The sequence below is a fragment of the Tursiops truncatus genome, chromosome 3, assembly GCF_011762595.2.
Source record: "Tursiops truncatus isolate mTurTru1 chromosome 3, mTurTru1.mat.Y, whole genome shotgun sequence".
NCBI lineage: Eukaryota > Metazoa > Chordata > Mammalia > Artiodactyla > Delphinidae > Tursiops > Tursiops truncatus.
Genome location: NC_047036.1, coordinates 73,356,423 through 73,377,204, shown reverse-complemented (window position 1 = coordinate 73,377,204; position 20,782 = coordinate 73,356,423). Strand labels below are relative to the sequence as shown.

At 33.9% G+C, this 20,782-nt stretch overlaps 1 long non-coding RNA gene across 1 annotated transcript in view; it reads right to left on the bottom strand.

The window, feature by feature from the left end:
• Positions 1–17,909, bottom strand: part of LOC141278197 (uncharacterized) — a 29,416-nt gene extending 11,507 nt beyond the window's left edge. Inside the window, exon 1 of the long non-coding RNA XR_012330544.1 lies at positions 17,758–17,909. This is a non-coding gene — a long non-coding RNA (uncharacterized lncRNA). The remainder of the gene's footprint in view (positions 1–17,757) is intronic.
• Between the last annotated feature and the right edge of the window lie 2,873 nt (positions 17,910–20,782).

Here is a 20,782-nt window from a genome sequence, read left to right as displayed (position 1 = left end):
AGGATACCAAATGTTCTGATTAGACTTACTTCTCAGTTGAGACAAACTTCAATAACACTGAACCCCCAAAGGGACTCCTAGTACAAACAATATTGCTCTAGGAATTATCTTGCAAAAGCTAGAATCGTGCAACGGGACAACAATAAAGAAAAACTAGTTGATTTTCTGTTTGTTGTAAATTTTCAACAGAAGGCCAGAAGTTAACAGGTCAAAAGCAATCCCAAGCTCAGAGTTAGCTTATGTTCCTTCCCTCTTTTCATCCCTGCCCTTTCCTGCTTTGAAAATCATCCACAGGAATTGAGTGACTTGATTCATAACCACAAAACCAATTAACACATGGCATCCCGTTAGAGATGAAATGTATCATTGGCAGGTATAATATGGAGTCAAGTGACAACCTTTATCAGGTTATCAGAGTGTTACATTTTTCTTGAAAGTTTATTTCACAACAGGTAACCCCATCAAATCAACTACAATTTTACTTTATGAATAATGACTCCATTTGTCTTAGTATTCTATTGTTTCAGTCGTCTCCAACCCATACTATTTTAAAAAGTACTCTTGTCCACTTATTTTCTGCTCTTTAGAGCATGTGTGTACAGATCTAACTAAAAAAAAGAGAAAAGTACAAGACAGTAGCTACAAAGTGATTCAGAAATATGTTGGTTTGTTAAAAAAAATTAGTGGATAACTTCTACCAATAAATATTGAGTAACTTTCAGAAAGTCTTTTGGCTTTTATTACTGCTTTCTATTAGATCAAGCTCTTTCTTGTGCATACATTTATTTTATCTGGTAGAGCAATGCAATGCACTGTTCATACTGGGAATAACAAAACAGAAGTACTCTCAGCAGAAAATGAGTGTGTAAGAAGCCAGTCCTCCTGTCATAGTGTAGTTGTGAGGCTATAAGCATTTTCATTAATTTAAAATTGAATAATGGTGTCAGTGTAAGCAGTGACAGTAGTGTGCTTTTGATGGGAGAGATACTAAAAGAGTTTCAACTCAAAACAATTATGAAATGCTACGTGAAGAATACCAATGTATATTTCCCCCTGAAGGACTTAGGTCTTCATAATATTGTACTCATCTTCTATGTTTTCAGGTTCATGCTTAACTGATCAACACGTTGATGGGTTAGTTTCTTCCTGACACTTCTATCTTACTCCTTCACACTTCCATTCTAAGACACTGTTTCTTGGATAATACATAATTAAACTATTTTCCTTAGGTTTTCAACTGCCTATTTCTACTACATATAAAAGAAAAATTCATTTAGTATAAATACTTGCATTTATTTAAAGATCTATTTGGCCCTCTGGGCTCTTAGATTCAAGAAAATTACGTCAGTCATTTCATAAAAACAATTAAGATCATAGTAATCTTTATTTCATAGGAAATATGAAGTCGCTATAAGCTTATAGGCTGATGCTTATAGCTGAGGAAGAATATTTTAGAAGCAACGTAGACTACAAACTGACTAGAATTTTTTAAATATATAAAACTATTTTTTAAAGTAAGGAGTGATCAAACTAATAAGATTGCAAAAAATTAGATAATAGATATTGAGAGATACTAATATTGAGAGCTACTGGGCTGGTGGTAGTAAGGCTTGGTAACTGTATCAATAGGGCAACATAATAGAAAAAACCAATAGTAATAATCAAATTTCGTTTCTGTTTCCTTGGGATAATGATAGCACTGCTAACAAAAATGATGAAATTAAGGGAAAGGAATGAATTGATGATTTTTTAAAAAGATGATTTTGTTTAAAACATGTGAAATTTGAGGTATTTCTAGAGACACCATACAAAAATATCTTCATCCCAAGCGTTTTTCACTCAGCTCCAGATCCAAGTACCTTACTGACATTTCTTCTCTAGTGTCCTAGAATTACAGGTAACTCAACGTGAGCAAAACCTTACTCATGTTCTCCTCCTGGTTCTCTCCCATGGTTTTAATTCAGAGATGGCAAGTTAGAAAGAGGGTTGCCAGATTTAGCAAATAAATTTGAACTTCAGATAAATAACAAATAATATCTTATTATACATATGTCCCAAATATTGCATGGGACATACTTATACTAAAAAAAAAATTCATTGTTTATCTGAAGTTCCTATATAACTGGACTTATTTATTCTGGCATCCCTATTTGGAAGTCAGGATTTTATCACTGAACCTTCTTTCACTTTCTCGCACCACCCTTCCCACATAAATCCATCACCTAGTCCTGATGGTTTAACCCCCCCAACTATTTTTTGACTCATCCATCAAGTTCCTCTTTGGTATCACCACACAGCAGACTAAGCCACCATGAGCCTTCAACTAGGCCAACTCAGTAGGTTCTCTTCTACCTCTCTGCCCTCCGTCAAGTCTTTTCTCCAATCTACACCTAGTGTCATATTTTAAAAATTAATATGTCTGTCATAACATACCACCCTCAGACTGCTTGAAAATTTGCTCTTAGGATAAAGATAAAAAATTTTGTCACAGATTACAAAGGCCAGTAAGATCCGACCTCTCCTGACTAGCTTCATCTCACACGTGCTCAAGCCACACTGGCCTTTTTCAGAGACAAACAAACAAGGACATTTCCACAAAAGTCTTTAACCTGATTTTCCCATGGTGTGGAACACTCATATCTCTCCTCACGTAGTTGATGTCCACTGTCAGTGTTTACATGTCTTTAAACATCGGGTTAAGGATCACTTCTCACAGCAGCTTTCCCTAGATCAGATCTTCTTATTACAGGCTCTCAAGGCATTCTCACTTATAATCTTTGTCACAGATTTAATTTTACACTGATTTGTGTGATTATTTGAATTTCGATTTTCTTGCAAGAACTTAGGCACCATGATAACAATGACCATGCTGGTTTTTCCTCACATGAGTATCTCCAGAATAAGCCTGGTGTAGGATATATAAATAGTTACCACTGAATAAATATTATAATATAATATATTATATATATTATATATAATATATTATAAATAATATTATAATATAATATATTATATATAATATATTATAAATAATATTATAAATATTATAATATAATATATTAATATATAATAATATTATATATTATTAATTATATTTATATTAATTATATTATTAATATAATAATAATATATTATAATATAATATTTATTCAGTGGTAACTATTTATATATCCTACACCAGGCTTATTCTGAAATTGACTGAATAATGTCCAGTAGACATTTGGAAAAAAAGGAGTTAGCATTGACAACGTGGGCTAGGGAGAGATTTGCAATGGTTGATTCCATAAGACTTTATAAGATTTCATTAGAGTTAGTAAAAAGAGAAGAGGAAAGGTTGATTATTTAATCATGAAGATTATCTATATTCAGGAATCAGGTAACTGGTTAAGAACTATGAAGGGAAAACAGAAAAGGGAATAATCAGAATAAGGAAACAAAAGGGTAAAGTAGGGGTTGATCAGCATTTTCAAACACTGCAGAGAGGAAAAAGAAAAAAGAAGAAGAGCTGGTACTTAATGTATCAGTGAGGAGGCTACTGGAGATCTTGGACAAAGAAAATTTTTAAAAAATGGTGGAGTAAAAAGCCAACTGCATGGGCTTCCCTGGTGGTGCAGTGGTTGAGAGTCCGCCTGCCAATGGAGGGGACACAGGTTCGTGCCCCGGTCTGGGAAGATCCCACATGCCGCGGAGCAGCTGGGCCCGTGAGCCATGGCCGCAGAGCCTGCGCGTCCGGAGCCTGTGCTCCGCAACGGGAGAGGCCACAACAGGGAGAGGCCACAACAGTGAGAGGCCTGCGAACCGCAAAAAAAAAAAAAAAAAAAAAAAAAGCCAACTGCAAAACAGTAAAGAGTAGAAGATGGTCATGTAGGCAATGAGGGTAAGTTCCTATTTTGAAGAATATACCCCTAGAACTTTTCACGTTGCTGTAACTGATTTCACTTAGAATTTAAAAAGAAAACAGATGCTCTATGTAAAACCTGCACACATGATTCTCTGTAACCTTGCTAGGTCTGTAAATGGGAAAGTATTTGTAGTTACTAGAGTTTCCAAATACTTGAAACAAAAAAAGAAAAATTGAACAGTTACTTAGTACACTCTGTGTGTGGAGATTAATACACAGGCATTTTCTTGTAGGAAAGAAATACCTGTCAGCGGTCTGTATGTAGCAAAAGATCCAAGTCCAGTTACCTTCCACTCAACAAAACCTATTTCTTTTCAGTGAAAAAATGTTCTTCAACTGTTACACAATTATAACAAAGGGTATTGGACAAAAGTAAACTTTCATTAACCCAATTAAAATTTGGGGTCCAAAATCCTTGTAAAATAGAAAGATTAAGATGAATGTTTTTCAATCATTTTAAAAGCACAATAAAGTAAAAAAACAAAAACAAAAAAACATGCAGAACTTTTTGTGTACCTGACCTGGAGTATATGGGTTTTCAAAGATCCTAATGTTGAACTAAATATCGGCCCCATTCATGCACTTCATATGGTTATACCCCATTACAATTTTTGAAGAACTATGCTGTTTTTCAGTTTCTTTCATAAGTTTTTCATGAACTATTATTTTCCTTTTGCTGTTTCACTTAATGCAACATAAAACATCTAAGCAAAATAGATTAAAATTAGAAAAAATAAAAACAAAAATCATGAGTGATCATGTGTCAGACACAGTGCTATCTTAAGACATGTCTTCTCCTGATTCTTACTATAATTTCTCTGAGATTAAAAGGCACATTCTTTTCATACCTTGACAGTTTTCAGCTGCTGTTCAATGCAGCCAGTGGAATGTTTAAGTGAGAGGGTGCTGTAGAAATACAGCCCTGATTCTCTTGTAAAGGGACCCACTCCTCCCTAAAGCCAAATGTGTTTAAATGCTGAGAGCAGAAAGGCTGTGGATACGGTAGAAAAAAAATGTTCACTTTGGAAAAGAGTATCAGGTCTCCTTCAAATTGAACCAGAAATAAAAATTCAGCACTACACCATTTTTTTACCCGCTTACATATTGTTATGTGAATGAAGAATTATTGCAGAGAAAAGCATCTTTACTTTTACTGCTATTGCCAGATGCCTTCCATGAGTAAAAATATCTTTCATTATACTACTGCATATCGGCATTTTAAGACGTGCTTTTTAAAAAAAACTGTATTATGCCTTGAAAGTACATAATAACCATGTTAAACAACTTTATTTTTCCAAGCAATGGTGCGTTTTGTAAGTGTTATCTGCTGTAATCATTTTGCATTTAACGTGAATTGAACAGACATTCTCCTTCAGATGAACTTTCTGGTGACAAACTTTGAAATTGACAGATTAAAGCTGATTTGGGGTTGTCAAAATATGGTATAGCTATCTGCACAAAATATGCATAAAATTTTACAGATGGTGGGCTGCTGGCTTACACGGCAGCTATGTTAGTATACCCACTGCCAGTTAAATTAATAGTGTCACAATCTATCTTCCACAGCAGGAGTAAATGACTTTTAGCACGTCAATAACTAGTTTACAATGATGTCCCTTCGGTACTTATGGTTTACCATTGATTTTGCGCAAAATAGCACACGTATAATCCCCATATTTTGCTATAGGATGAGTTTTAAAATAAACCAAACATTTACAGACTTGAGGAAAATCTATTAAAAATGGCAGACCTAGTCAATTATCACATTATCTGCTAATTACTCCACATGACAATAGGGATTCCAAGTTTATAACTTTCATCTTATACAGATTAGCATTGAACGTGAACATTCAAGAAGACTCTGATATGTAAATGAACCCATGTAAAAAATCTTCCTGAAATAGCGGCTATTACAATGTGGACAGTTCAATGATTTGGAAGGTATTCTACAATGAATATTAAATTAACTGAACAACTCCTCATGGCTGAACTAGTCTTTAGTAAAGGCTACTGATTTTGTGATCACCATCAACATCACCATTATTATTCATACTAATACCTTAAATTTGTATAGCACTTTACAATCTGAAAAGCACTTTTACATGTAAAGTAATCCCTCTCCAATTTTAGTTCCTATTATGTGAGTTTCAAATATATGTAAATTTATTTCTATATTTTTTTTTGCAACTACTAGAATATCAGTTCCTCTCACTTCTACTGAAGATCATTTTGAATAAGGAAACTGGGTGCTGGGAACCTCTGAAGGAAGTTAAACTAGGTTGTCTAGAAATAGAGATTCTTACAATAGAATCTTTGAAAAGATAAAGAAAGGAAAGAAAAGGAGATTTAGATCAGAAAACCACATTAGATGAGAAAAGGAATGGATGGATAAGAGGGCTGATGAGAAGTGCTTTGGCAGGAAGTTATTTTGGGTGACATTTCTAAGAATACGTAACCCAGGATACAAGGGAGCCAGTTTGTGAAATATCTACTTAGTAATATTGAGGAGGTCATATAAAGTGAAACAAACAGTTTTTTCGCTAAAGCATACGAGTTACTCTATGTCTTATGCTTTCAAACATGGAAGGTGAGAATCAACAAACTAGAGTCATAAAAACACAAAAACATTACATATTTGTTGAAAGGCACAGATAAAGTACAGAAACAAAAAAGCTACTCAGTGTACTTATGTGAAAAATGAAAAACTAAAATATGAGCATCTCCTTTAAACTGCAGAGGAAAGAACCTGAAAGGTTTTTATCAACTACAAGATGATAAATGAAAATGATATAGTACCCATTATTACTACTTTAAAATGTGTAAGCTGTCATTGATATTTTTATATTGATATCTTAATCTAATGCTCCAGCTTTATTTTTATGTCTGTAAAATTCGATTATATCTATAACTTCATATCTCTGTCCACAACCCCATTTTATTTTCCATTTCAACTGTTAATTTAAAACTATAGAGAAAATTTTAAGATGCACAACCATCTTTCAGCACAAAATTTAGTTTCTCATGATTTTCTCTATGGTTTTCAAATTGTAAATGAAAAGAACCTACAATAAAAGTAAAAAATGAAACTAGGAAGGCTACATTCAGATTTGATCTTCAATGGGTAGGAATTTTCATATTCTGATCAATAACGCTGTGGTAAACTCTTACTTGAGCGGTCCCTGATAAATTATATCTCCAGATATTCATACCTTTGTGTGGTATCCTTCGCACTGAGATTTGGTCATGTGACTTGCTTTGGCCAGTAGAACGTTAGTAAGCATGAAGCAAGCAGGGGCTTGTTAAGACACTGGAGATTTGCTCCTTGGATCAAGTATTCTTGGAAACCGGAAACCACCATTTTTGAGGTAGCCTAAACTGGACACATGGAGTGGCTACTTGGAGGAGAGCCTAGAAACAGAGTTCACATTCACAGCCAACAACCCACACATACTGTCCCATTCAGGTTGTCCTGCTCTGTGACAACTTCAGTATTCCATGTGATCTCAGCTAAAGATCCTGACTTTTGTGGAACATAACTGTGAGCAAATAACGTACTGTTTGCTTTAAGTCTCTGAATTTTAGAATGGTTTATCAGGCAGCCATAGACACTTTTTACTGTGCTTGGTAAGTTTTGAAATGTAGATGATGATTAAAAAAAAATCAGTAATTGTAGAGGCTGAATATTAATAAAAAACATAAAATGGCCTCTGATTACACAACATCACTCTCCAAAAACTGCACTTACTAGTTTTACCAAAATATAGTTTCAGTTTAGTTTAAAAACAATAAAAAATGTACCTTGGTTACTTCATTTGGTATAAATGCTATGCATTTCTTTGATTTTTTTTTTTTCATTTACAGGAATAATACATTTTAGTAATTCTAATGCTGACATGTCCTAATTCTTGTCAAGAACATCCTCTACTCCAGGAATACAAGTGATTTAAATACATTACATTTTAATGTGTGAAGAACATTTGGAAAAAATGAATGATATTTCAAACAATCCCATTAAAGTTTTAGACGTAAAAAATTTGTTTTCTGTTTGTAAAATAAACATGTTTATTCAACTTTATTTACAGTTACTGAATTAAGTTTTTGAAGGCCTATGTTTTCAAAGATATATTGATATCAGATATGATTCAAGTGCATATACTCTTGAATGATTATCAAATAAAAGAAAATCTGTATTTGATTGCATTCCCATTACTATATAAATTGTAAAATTAGTGTTAAATTCTTCTACAAGGGAAGAAATTTGATCCTAAATTATTATAATGTAGGTAATATATTTTGACATGAATATAAACCAAAAAAATAAGTCAATGATTGTTCTCACTATCTACATTTGCCATACATTTTCTGTGATACAGAGAGTAAAAATAGGTTGGGTTACACTTTTAAATTTTTTTAAGATGGAGGAAGATCAGTGAAGGCCTAAGACTAAAAGGAAATTTGTAAGATGTATTGCTGCTTTACAATTTCCTGAATCTATAAGAATAACACAGAATTTAATTGTGGATAGAATAGAGAGTGAATTTTCATACACGTCCCCTACCAACCCACCCCCCCAAATACTTGGGAATTTGTCATCCTTATTTCTCATTCGTTTACATTTGTTTTATGTTATTTATAATGCTTTGGGGAAAGCTGTGACTTTTGACAGTTGAAAATGAACCAAGAAAGAGAGGGAAGAGGCTGCTGAATTTAGAAATATGAATTTAATCCAACATAAACAGAAATAGCATTCAAATTCATATAATTTCACAGTAAAATTTTGCACATTGGAGGTGCCACCTATCAAAGAACATCTATATTCATCGGGACGTGTCTCATCACAGGTAAAAGGAGTGCATATTTAGTAATCTCATCATTTGAAATTAAAATAAATTCATAAATAACACAGATTATTTTCTTAAGAAGCTAAAGAAGCTGCTATCTTACAGCATAAAAGAGGTTTTAGACAACGCTTTACAGAAGTTAACTTTTCTGGCACTGAGAATTCAGTGATTTTATGCATGAATCATTGATACACTATAGGCATCACATCAATATGAGGGCAATAGAGTAAGTGCCAATATGTCAATGCCATCACTTTAGCTTCCTTCAATAACACTACCCACTACCCTGGCAGAATCAATGATGGGTCATCCACAGTCATCATTAAAACTGAATAACTGATAAGGCGACCTCAACCAAACCAATTTACATAATTTGAACCAGCTTCTATATCTTACTCTTAAAAGACTGTTCCCACTTCATTTGGTTCAATTATTCTTATGTGATCGTATAGTACATATAAATATTTATCTATTGGATTAATGTTCACTATATATTTAAGTTCTGAATTGTCAAGTCAATATGTTCAACAGAATATAATTTTTCCCATTTTTTGTTGTTAATTGACTCTGATACTTTTCAAAAATATTTGCAGCGCATAGCCTCTTAAAGAATTTAAACGAATCAAGAATGCCTGACATTTTTCTTGTTCCTCAGATTTGAGAAAACCAATTAGTGACTTATAAGCTTGTCATATAATGAACTCTATATCCTTAAGGTTTTATTCTGAATCAGAAACCATTCTAATATAATATTTTGTTAGTTATTTTTTTACATGACCCTGTGAAAAATTTAATGCATCTCTAAATACGAACATACATATAAATGTACAGAGCAACTTGGATTGGGGTGTTTTTAGGCTAATCTGTGGGAATACTAAGAATTTCTTATGGTTTATGCACTAAGGACAATGATAGAGTGTCAAAAAAAAAAGAAAAAATAAAAGAAAGAGTTGGGGCCGGAAAGACATAGTCCAGGGGGAAACCAGCAGGGTCTAGAAGCTATGTGTTAATTCAACACTGGAGGAGGGGGTCAGCAAGTAAGGGCTTGGAGATATTGTGAAAGTAGTGAAACATTGCCTCTGGGGTAAGAGAGGAGGAGAAACAGCCATAAAAATTTAAAGGGCACTAGAAATTTACTCAGATGCCAAAGGGAATCTGTGGAAGAATTTATTGGATTCTCTGCATGAGAAATTTAAAGTTCAAATACAGCATCTCTGGACTTATTGACTGATGCACTAAATAAATAGATTTTTTTGTGAGTTTTCTCTATAGACAAACAGATGCATCACATATTCAAGGATAAATACAAACCTATATACTGTCACATACAACAAAATGATATATTGATGATAAAAAAAGGTATGGAATTCTTCTACTTAGAATTTATTACATACAATATAATTTCTACAGAAGCATCTGTGGTAGATGACTCATTAATACTATTTAAGAAACAAAATATTTTATGTAGTAGAATATTCTATATGTTTATGTAGCTAAGCTATACTTGGCTCTTTTGTAGCATAAACTACTTGGTAGCCTAATGCTTGTCAAAGCAAAAATTGCACCAGCCAAAGTTAAACAGGCTAGGAAGACTTTATTCAAGACTATTGCAATAAGGGGGAGAGGCCAGAGCTTCGTCTGAGCTCAATTCCACTGAAACAAAGAGAAGAAGGGTTTGTAAGAGCTGGGTAGAGGGGGGACTCATAGGCCACCTGTGTTTTCTAATTGGGCTTACTCAAAGGAAATGTAAACTTTCTCATAGCTCTATGATAGAAAGTAGCTTTATAATTTGGAGCAAAGTGTCCCACAGAAGTTAGGCACCTACCCTCCACAGACACTGGGAATAGAGGTGCCATCTCCCTTGATCAGACATTTCAAAGGGGTGGCTCTCAGGCCCTTGAGAGAGACATTCCTGGGTTATAAAACTGGCAAAAAGCTTTTAAAAAGATTTACTTCTTTTTATTTTTTGAATTTTAGAATTTATTTTTTTATACAGCAGGTTCTTATTAGTCATCCATTTTATACATATTAGTGTATATATGTCAATCCCAATCCCCCAATTCATCACACCACCACAAGCAGAGAAAAATTTATAATTACAAATTTCCTAAAGTAAATGACCTAAGAAAAGGGAGGTTAAGAGTCGAGAGTCACAAGAAGCCTGTCTCAAGTTTCCTTAAACTGAGGGTAATGTTAAAGTCATCGTGGTCTTGCTACAAAAGCATTTTATTTCATCTTCAAATGATGGTTTGTCATGAATGTCTCTTACCTTTTATTTTTTGTTCCATATTGTATTACTTCTTAATATTTGAATACATAAAGGATTTTTAAAATTGTAAGTGAACACATAATCTCATCTCAGAGTACAGGTCTGCAATGTCTGGATCTATTTATATTTTCCACAAATCTACTATCCTGAGAAGATTTTAATGGAAAAAAAACTTTCCACTCAAGTTGTGCTGAGAAAAAAAAAATCTAAAGCTAAGCAATAAATCCTGGTTTCTAAACATTTAGAAGAATTGGAAGAAATTTTTAAAATTGTGGTATCTGCTTCTCAAAAGGCTCACCAATGTACTTTAAGAAATAATTTAATTTTGAATATATTTTCATAAGCACAAAGTGTTTTAATAAACATAATGTAAAAAAAAAGGTTTTCCTTTCCATTTTAAAGTTTCTATTTAGACATAATATAATTTTAATATTAAAAGAAAAAAGGTACCTCATAGAAAAAAATTCAAACTTTCCAAACACAAGGTTGCACTAAAAGGAAGTTGAAACTTATGATTATAAAATTACTGTCATTATAAAATGCATTATGCTATATGTTAGCCAAATTGAAGTTCCTCAGTAGGCTTTGTTCTTCTCCTGGCTACTGATATTTAAGAAGGGAAGGTGGAGGGTTGAAAACACTTAGGATATCAGAGTGGAGTATGGGAATGGGGCCAATAGCTTCTCAATCTACACAGGGCTCTCTACTACCAGCCACTGCGATGCACCTTTGCTAGGAGAACATTTTTCCCTCGGGTCCCTTTAAAAAACACCATATATGATGAGAGATGTTACTAAGGTTGTGTTATGCATATAAATTTTGCAGAGATGGTATAAAAAGATTTGAGATGGTATAAAAAGATGGTATAAAAAGAAAAGCAGTATTCTAAAACAGTATCTGGCACATAGTAGGCCTTCAGTAGTCACTTGTTGAATGTATGAATATCCTCATTTGGCAAATATTGAAGAAAATAAATATAAGTAAAATTTGCCAGTCTCAACTTGTTCAATTCAATAAGTATCGCTGAACATCTACCAAGTTCTGGTCATTCATATACAGGATACAAAATCTTTCAACTTACCTGAAAGGTTAACTTAAGGAAACTAAGTCAGCCTTTTAAGAAAGCTAGCATGTCACCTCCCCACCATGTACAACGGAATGACTTGAAAGCCGTCTATTTTTCTCAGGAGATAAAGCTGGGAGTCAGATCCTATTTGAAGCTGCTGATACCACCTATTCTGAATGGCTCAAAGTTCTTCTTAGCTTATACAGTGGCCTATTTTTATAAACTGGTTTAGAAATTTAGTAAAATACCCCATAATAAAATAATGTTGAGTTGTTATTTTCAAGGAATAGGATCAAAGTCACATTAATGGAAGGAATGTGCCTTCTTCATGAGACCAGACTATGTCGACTACTATGGTAAGTGTCCTTACTTTTAAGTAATTTTTGTAGAAATTTACCAGGGCTGCTGCTAGACTCTTCAGTCTGTATCTTACTCTTGACAGAATAAGAGTTCATAAAAAAGAGGAGAAAAGCCTGTGACTGAAGCCTATGACAGTGGATATCACAAGATGCACAGGCATATTTTTGATGCAAGGAGGTATTGGTAAAATCAAAAATCAGAGGTTAGAGAGGGTCTTAGAGGAGATATACACATGTGTGTGTGTGCATGTGAGTGTGTAGAGGTACGGTACAGGGGCATGGGGATTTGAGAAGCACTGATGAAAATCTGGAAGGGAGGTACTGCAACGTGAAGGCCTAACTCTCTGACCCTTACTTCCCTTTTTGGTACAAGAGGATGAATTAGGTGATGAGACAAATGTTGACCTCCTATTTTTGACACTCTGCCACATATGCCTATCAGGGTCAATCTGAGTTTGGTCTGAAGGAAAAGATAGTTGGGAAACAGATGTTATCCACTTCTGACCACTTTAAGTAGCACCCTTTCCCCGAAAGGCATCCCAGTAAAAGGCTGATGTAAAAGGAATAAAGGAGAATCTCCACATTTACTAGAGGTATCTTCTAGAAATCCCAATAATACAGGAAACCCTGTGCTACCAACAGTAAAAGCAAGTGAAGAAGGAGGAGTTAGCAAGGAGTCTATAAGGAAATGATGCCTAAGCAACCCTGGCAACTCTTCAGCCTTTCCTTTCCTCCTTTTCCCTGCTGCTTTTACATTCCAGATCTTTTCACCTTCCTCTCACACAGTAACATAATCCCTGCTAGCTGTCAATATGATTTAGACAAAGGATACAAAAACAAATGATCTGTAGTTCTGGCCTTCCTGATTTATATTCCCAGAAGAGCTTGTTAACACAAAAGGATTGAGTTGCCAATTGGAGGAAAAAGTGAGCAAGAAATGTAGCTCTTCTTTGTCCTATCCCTTTTCCGTGTCCCACCACCCCACCTCTGAACTCACCCAACTGACCCAGCAGGGGATTAAGCGGCTTCTTAGCAGCTCCTAGCTACAGACCACTCACCAACACTTCCTCATGCGCCCAAGAGTCACAGCACAAGAAATATAAAATTTCCATATGGAAATTAAACAGATGAAAAGAATTTCTGGCTGAGTTATTCAGAATAGAAAATTACTTTAAAATGCATGCATAAGTGTGCATTTGAAATAACAAGAAGTAAACAAAAATATCAGAAAATAAATAAATATGTCCTTTCAGTAGTTCAAAAGGGCACAAACCCAGGTAGAAATTGAGTGATTAGGAAATGCTTCCCTGTAACATATCAACAGTAATAGTGTGTAAGTGAAATACTTTGGAAACTATAAAACATTATTACTGACTTTATCATTATTTTGTATTTTAATCTCACAAAAGCTAGCCTTATTCTTTATTTTCACTTTGACCTTATGACAGTTCTTTTTTGCTCAACTAGTCATTCTATATCAACTACTCTTAGTTATCCCATCCTAATCTGTGGGATACCTGAGGTAACCTTTAAGAAGAAGCTGCACACTTGAACCAATTGTGAAATCAAACATCTTGTTAAGAAAATGGGTAAAAATTAGATTTATTCCATCTTCTATCAATTACTATATGTTGTCTATATGGTTTTTGTCTAGAATTCAATTTACTACTTTATCATGAAAGTCATTAAACTTTTAAAGGTAAAAAGATACACAGCATTTTTACTATTGACTTTGTTTTTTGTAATTCGAAAGGCAGCTTGTCTTTCAGGATTCTGGAAATATATTGAACAATATAAAAATGGAAGCATTTTATTTAAAAATGTCTTAAGAAATTGCATAGAGTTCATAAATGGCAAACATGTATAAAGAAGTGCAGATTTATTAGAATACAGCACAGCATATCAGAACATAGATAGCTCTGAAACAATCGCGCACAACTTTCTTCAGACATTGTAAGAATGTCCTTTGGTAAATTGAATATGTACCAGTCATTATAAGTAACATATAAACCGACTAATTGTTTATGATATACCTTGAACTTTACATATATTAAATAGTTAATCCTTACAACCATCCTAAATGGTCAATATCACTTTTCCCTAGTTTTGCATGTAAGGAAACAAGGGTCTTGAGAGATTAATTTAGATTCCCCAAATTCCCATGGCCAGCAAGTGGGAAGGCAGGGTTTCTATTCCAGGCAGTGACTCCAGGGCCCATGCTCTTAAGAACTACAATATTCTGCCTCTTGTATCTCATAGATACTAGACAGTACAGTAGGAGACACATGCCTGCATGTGGGAAAAAGGTAAGAGACTTTGCTAGATAATGCATTACAGTATAGGGGATGGTAGCAGAGTAATGGAAAGAAAGAATGCTAAAGAAAGTGAAATCCAAATGATAAATAGATTAGATATAGATGTTTCTCAGACAATGTTTTGTATTTGATCCAAAGGATAATTCAAAAGAGTATGATGACTATTCAAAAGAGTAGTCAAGCCTGTATATTTTGCAAAGAATTCAGACTAACGTATATAGGACTATTTTGAAAGGTATGTTATATAGATTGGTGAAAGTCTACTAGACCTTTCATTCATTTCTGGGCCATGGAATCTAAGTCTATAACAGGAGTTGAGCTAGATCATCTACAAGGTCTTTTCCAAATCTCACATTTTATGCTCTCATAATAAAGGAAAAGAAAAAAGAAAAAAATTACAATAAATCCATTTATAATAAATAAATTTCTGCTCTTAAAATTGTATGGTTTAATAATTTTGTTTCTAAGCAATTCTTTAATGATAACTGAAATGTATAAAATACCTGACTTTTAAATTTAGAAGCAAAGATGAATAATTCTAACAAGGTTTTAGGAAGAATATAATTAATGAACAGATATTTACTGAATATTTATTACACATGAATACAAAAAATATGAACAGAAATGTGAACTTTCTCAATACAGGAACAATATGATGTAATGCTTAGAACCATAAGCTATACTTGTTACATTCATTCATTTACCTAATGTTTACTGAGTATCTAATGGTTACAAGCACTATGCCCAGAACTGAGGGCACAAATGTGAAAAGGAGAGACAGAGCCCTTGCCCTCATGGAGCTTAGAGTCTAGTGGAGTACTGTTAGGAAAACAGGAAATCATGATATCCTCATGTGATGAAGCAAATGCAGGGTGCTATGAATGCACATAGGTAGGAGCCCAGATGCCTAGCTTATAAGGTAAATATTCTATAAGAATTGATATCTAAGCTAAAACCTACTGTCTGAGTAAGAGTTACCGAGCAAGGAATCTGGGAGTGAGCGTGTACTCAAGGTAAGTGATCTACACGGAGATAAGATTCTGAACTAATGTGTGGAAATACAAGATAAGACAAGTGTGTTTGACAAACTGAGAATTCTTGACCACCACATTCAGAGGCATTAATTTCCCTCATACTTAAAAATCATGGTGGAAATTATTTTCCTATAAAATATTACTAAATGAATAATATAATTTTTCATCATTGGTGTCAATCTTGCCAGAGCCCAGATTTGTGGTTGGATCAATAAGCAAAGTCAAGATAAAACAGTGCCTTATAAGCCATGTTAAAGATATGGACTTTATCCTGAAAGCTAAAGAGAGTCACTTAAAATTTTTAAGTAAAGAAATGATAGCTTTAACCACTTTGCTTACATCATGAGAAATGCTGTAGTAATCTAAGCAAGAGATGATGGTGATCTAGACTCAGGAAGAGGAGAAGATATGGATTCAAGAAATACTTAGGACTTCAGAACTATCCAGAAGTAGTGGATGAGGGAAGTGACAGTTTTAAGTTTGAGGATTCTACGGATGGTCAATGGAAGCTTCACTGGGGTTGGCATCACAGAAAGAAAACATGTGTGTGTGTGGAGATGATGGACTGCACTCTGGATAAGGTAAGTTTTTCTCATTTATGGAGCATCTAAGTACTGATACCCCAGAAGCCATTGGATACATTGGGAACTGGAACTCCAAAGTGTGAGTTGGATTGAATAAAGAGTGTTGAAAGTTTGGGGCATATGCAAGACCCATCTGTATTGAGTGTAGAGACTGAGAGAAGAAATCTGCTTGATTAAGTAAGTAAAATTGGGCAAGTTTATAGAGGGCTTTGAATGCTTAGTTTGGACACAATTTGATGAGCTGCAATGGCAGAAGGTGGGATGTATGAGAGTAGAAAGAGCTACCCTGGAAGTTGGGAAACATGTTAGGAGATTGTTCAGTAGTTGGGAACAATGATTTTGGCCTGCCAACACAAAAAAATGGAGTTATTGCTGGAATTCAGGGTGGTCCACAAGCCAACCCACCTTTAAGAGTTTCACGAACTAGAGTGTGCACGGGGGTGTGATGAGCAGAATCACTTATGTGGCCAGGGTCATTTCCACCAGGTGTGAATGTCCTGGTTTGAACCAATAACAATTATGGTATCTTATTTGCCATGGGAGCTGGTGGGAGATTTTAATTATATGTGCCCAATCAGGGACTTCACTGCAATACTTATGTGTATTAAAAATGACATAAATTAAATATAAGAAAAGCCATAAATTTATTTATTGATCAGTCCCATGTGTTTACAGTGGATGCACAGACTATTCTGAGGCAAAACCATCAGTTCACCATTGTTTTGGACTTAGGAGGAGGAACAACATCTGTAGCTCAGTGCATCAGCACCAATGGCCAACAAGGAGTGTGTGGTCCTAGAGACAGCCCTTCTGAGAAGGCTCCTGTTGTTTAGAGAAAGCTGGAAGCAAATGGACTTTGTTTCCTCTTTACTTTCAGAGGATGTCTCTTTTCTGATAGAGAAAGGATTTCTTTGTAATAAGAAATTTTAGACGGGAATCAGAAAACTTTTTTCCTTGCGTATGCCAATGTTGATCTACATGTAACCTTACAGAAGTCGCTTTTGACTCTAAAATTCAGTGTTCCCATTTTTAAGGTAGGAATAATACTTTGTACCTCTCAGACACTGTAAGGTTTCATGAAACATTCACAATACTGTACAAACACCGATTACTAAGAAATATGAGCTATATATAAATTATCTTAAATAAGGTTCTCTTTTTTTACCAAAATCTACATTTCCTCATGTACTTAACTTTAAATTAAGCATGGCTTCTACAAATTTAAAGGGCATGTTTAATATTTCCTTCACAAAAAATATTGGAAGAAATGCAAAACCATCCCTCAGATTCTGTATTCGGTTTGGAAGCATATTCTACAAAAGAAAATATATTCTACACTCCCAAAGAGAATGCCAAAAGAACGAGTAAAGCAGTCATGCTGATCCTACCTTTTATATCAACAACAAGAGGAATAAACCTTCACGCTTTCAACCAGTTTTGAATACAAGAAAGCAGCTGGGGCCTCGAATCTTCTTTCATCGCCTCAGGGTGTGACATGATTATTCAGGAAAAATCAAATTGACTTTATAACTTCAGAAAGATACATCTACAAAGAAAAGAACTGAAATGAAAAACTGTAAATTATAGTTCTCTACTTGAGCAGGCCAAATAATTCACCCTGGTCTCAGGGATATGTCCTGTGCTTCAGGGAAGGAGCACAGTTTCTGTGTGAAAAAGGGTGAAGTTAAGTGACAGCAGCTAGGAAGGGTTTCATTCCCCCTTATAGTTACTTGTTTTTTTCATTCATAGGCATACTAAGAAATAACTTGAAGTATTATAAATATATATATCTAGAACTCTCTCTCTCTCTCTCTCTCTCTCTCTCTATATATATATATACACATATATATGTACATGCCATGGGATGTATGAGACATCTAGATATAAATATCTATAAATAGATAGATATAAAGAGAGAGAAAGAATCCTCAGAGAATAAAAATTATACTTGCGTTGATACAATTTTGAAAAGATTATTAAAGTAATTATTAATTCATTTAAATCCTTTGTTTTTTCTTAAATCCATAATTCAAACCACATATGTGAAAATAAAGTGATCTGACCAAAACTGTGGTTCTTTTAGTGGCTTGCATGGAAAGAATGCCTACTGGAAAACAAGTGCCCTTCTTTTCACATTCGAAGCTTCACATATTTTGAGTGTGCCAATAACAGTCCATAGACCCTAATAGGAGAAAGGAAACTCTTCTCTGGAGAGCAGATACGAGCTCAATTAAAAAAAATCCCCTCCCTGCAACACTTGTTGATTCAAGTGTGAGGACCTGAATTTCACAGCTATTTGCATCCATGAATAGGATTACACGAAGAATACTACCTTCTCCCATTTGCACTGTCTCCTCTTCAAATGTTGAGTGACTTGCCTAAGAAAATTCTAAGGTATAGTCTCAAATAATTTAATACTGCCCTCTAGAGGCATTATAATAACATTAAATTTGTTCCTTCTGGTGTGGTTTTATTAAATTTTATTTCCCTAAATTTAAAACCACAAATTAAAAAAACCCATGAAAGATTATTTAACATAAAGATTTTCTAAACATTATATCCATTTCAAATTTCATTTGTCAAATTATGTTTACAAAATTTAGTAAAGCTCAATAAATTAATATGACCTCTAAAATAATCTTATAAAATATGTAAACCATTGGCCATGTGGCAACGTGTACATTGGAGTCCCCTAGTTGCTATGGTTTTTCTGTGAAACCCTGAAGCACATGGAGAGGAGTGATCATTACAAACAATGCCCCACCTCAAAAAATACCTTAATTGAAATCAGGAAATTTAGAAAATAAGAAATATTCCTTTCCCTCTAAGAACAAAGTTAAAGCATCAATCCAAGAGCATTCTCAAGATCTGAATAACAGGCAATTTGCTTAAAATATGAGTCTGCGACAAAGAATAATGAGAACTGAACTCTTGAAGACTTTTAGGGATAGATAAATTAAGCAAAGTACGTTTGGATTTACTATAACAAGGGTTATGAAATGTATTCAAAGCTAAGAGGATATTCAGGTGATGGGATTTCTGTGAGAAAAAAATCCAGGTAGCATGAACTTTAGATACTAAGAGGAAAGTGATAGAAGTTTGAAAACTAAAAGCATTTGAAAAACTTTGTCACAAAACATCTGTGACTTGAGAACTAAAGACTAGGCATAGGAATCTTATTTTAAAAGAAAAGTTTCATGTTTTCTGCACAGGCCTGAAAGAAGAAATTTTACATTATAATTTTTGTGTTAGGAAACGGTGTGCGAAGCCTGCTGTCTTTATGGTTGGCACAGAGAAAGCTCTTTGGAAATAAAATGCAGTCTGTTTCCTCCATAAGGACGATTTTCTGAAGTGTTTATATTGAATATGTTGGTTGTTATCAATATTAAGTAATAAATTACTAAATCTACTGCATTATAAGCAATTTTAAAGGAAAGAAAGTGCAGTAGAAAAAAATTACTTCACAATTATCTGTAAAATAAATTACTTCCACTCATTTTTCCATCCTGTTGTTTGCAATTAATGATCCGCCCCCATGACATGGAAAACTTGCATTTTTGTTTATCAGTAAATGTGATACATAGATTGAAGTATATTATAAAAATGAATATTCAGAGTTTAGTTTTGTCAAATTTAAGCCACTTGTGCTAAATACAGGTATATGTTGAGGAAAGTTTACGTTTGCAAATATGTTCTTAATCATATGATCCCACTCTAAGAAAATCTATATAACTTATAATTTAAACTACACTCACACATGCAAACACACTTGATTTAAATGACTTTCATAAAAGGAAATAAATAGCTTGCTTACTTAAAGGAACTAAAGTATTAGACTGAATTTATGGCAATTTGTGTGAAGAAACATTTTGGATTTTGGCTAAAATACTTAACTTTATAGAACAACACCCAGGTAATAAAAATAGTAATTTAAAAGTTTATACATTCATGTTTTCTCTCCCTCCTTTCTGGATTGCCTTAACAAACCATTCAATCAATGTGGAAAGGTCTAAGAATGTTGCAATAAATGTAAAATTAACATTACTAATGGAAGTTAGGCTTAAACATACCTATAATATATCATTTATATAGTAAAGTGAAATAAAAAAATTATAAATAATTAAAAACAACCTGAGTAGCAAGAAGATTCACAAATTCATTCAATTATATTTAAATATAAGTAGGTTAATATTAAGATGTAGGTTAATAACATGTTTTTAAAATGGAAAACTTATGCTAATTTTCTAAGAGTATAATGAAATGATGCATATAACCACTAGGTGATTATGTTGACAAAATGGACTGGGATTGGTGAACAGGCATTAATATGTTGCTACATACAAACAATTCTGAGGGTATATGACACAGAGGAGAGAGTGGGAAAATGCAGACCATAAGATCTGTGTCTTCACC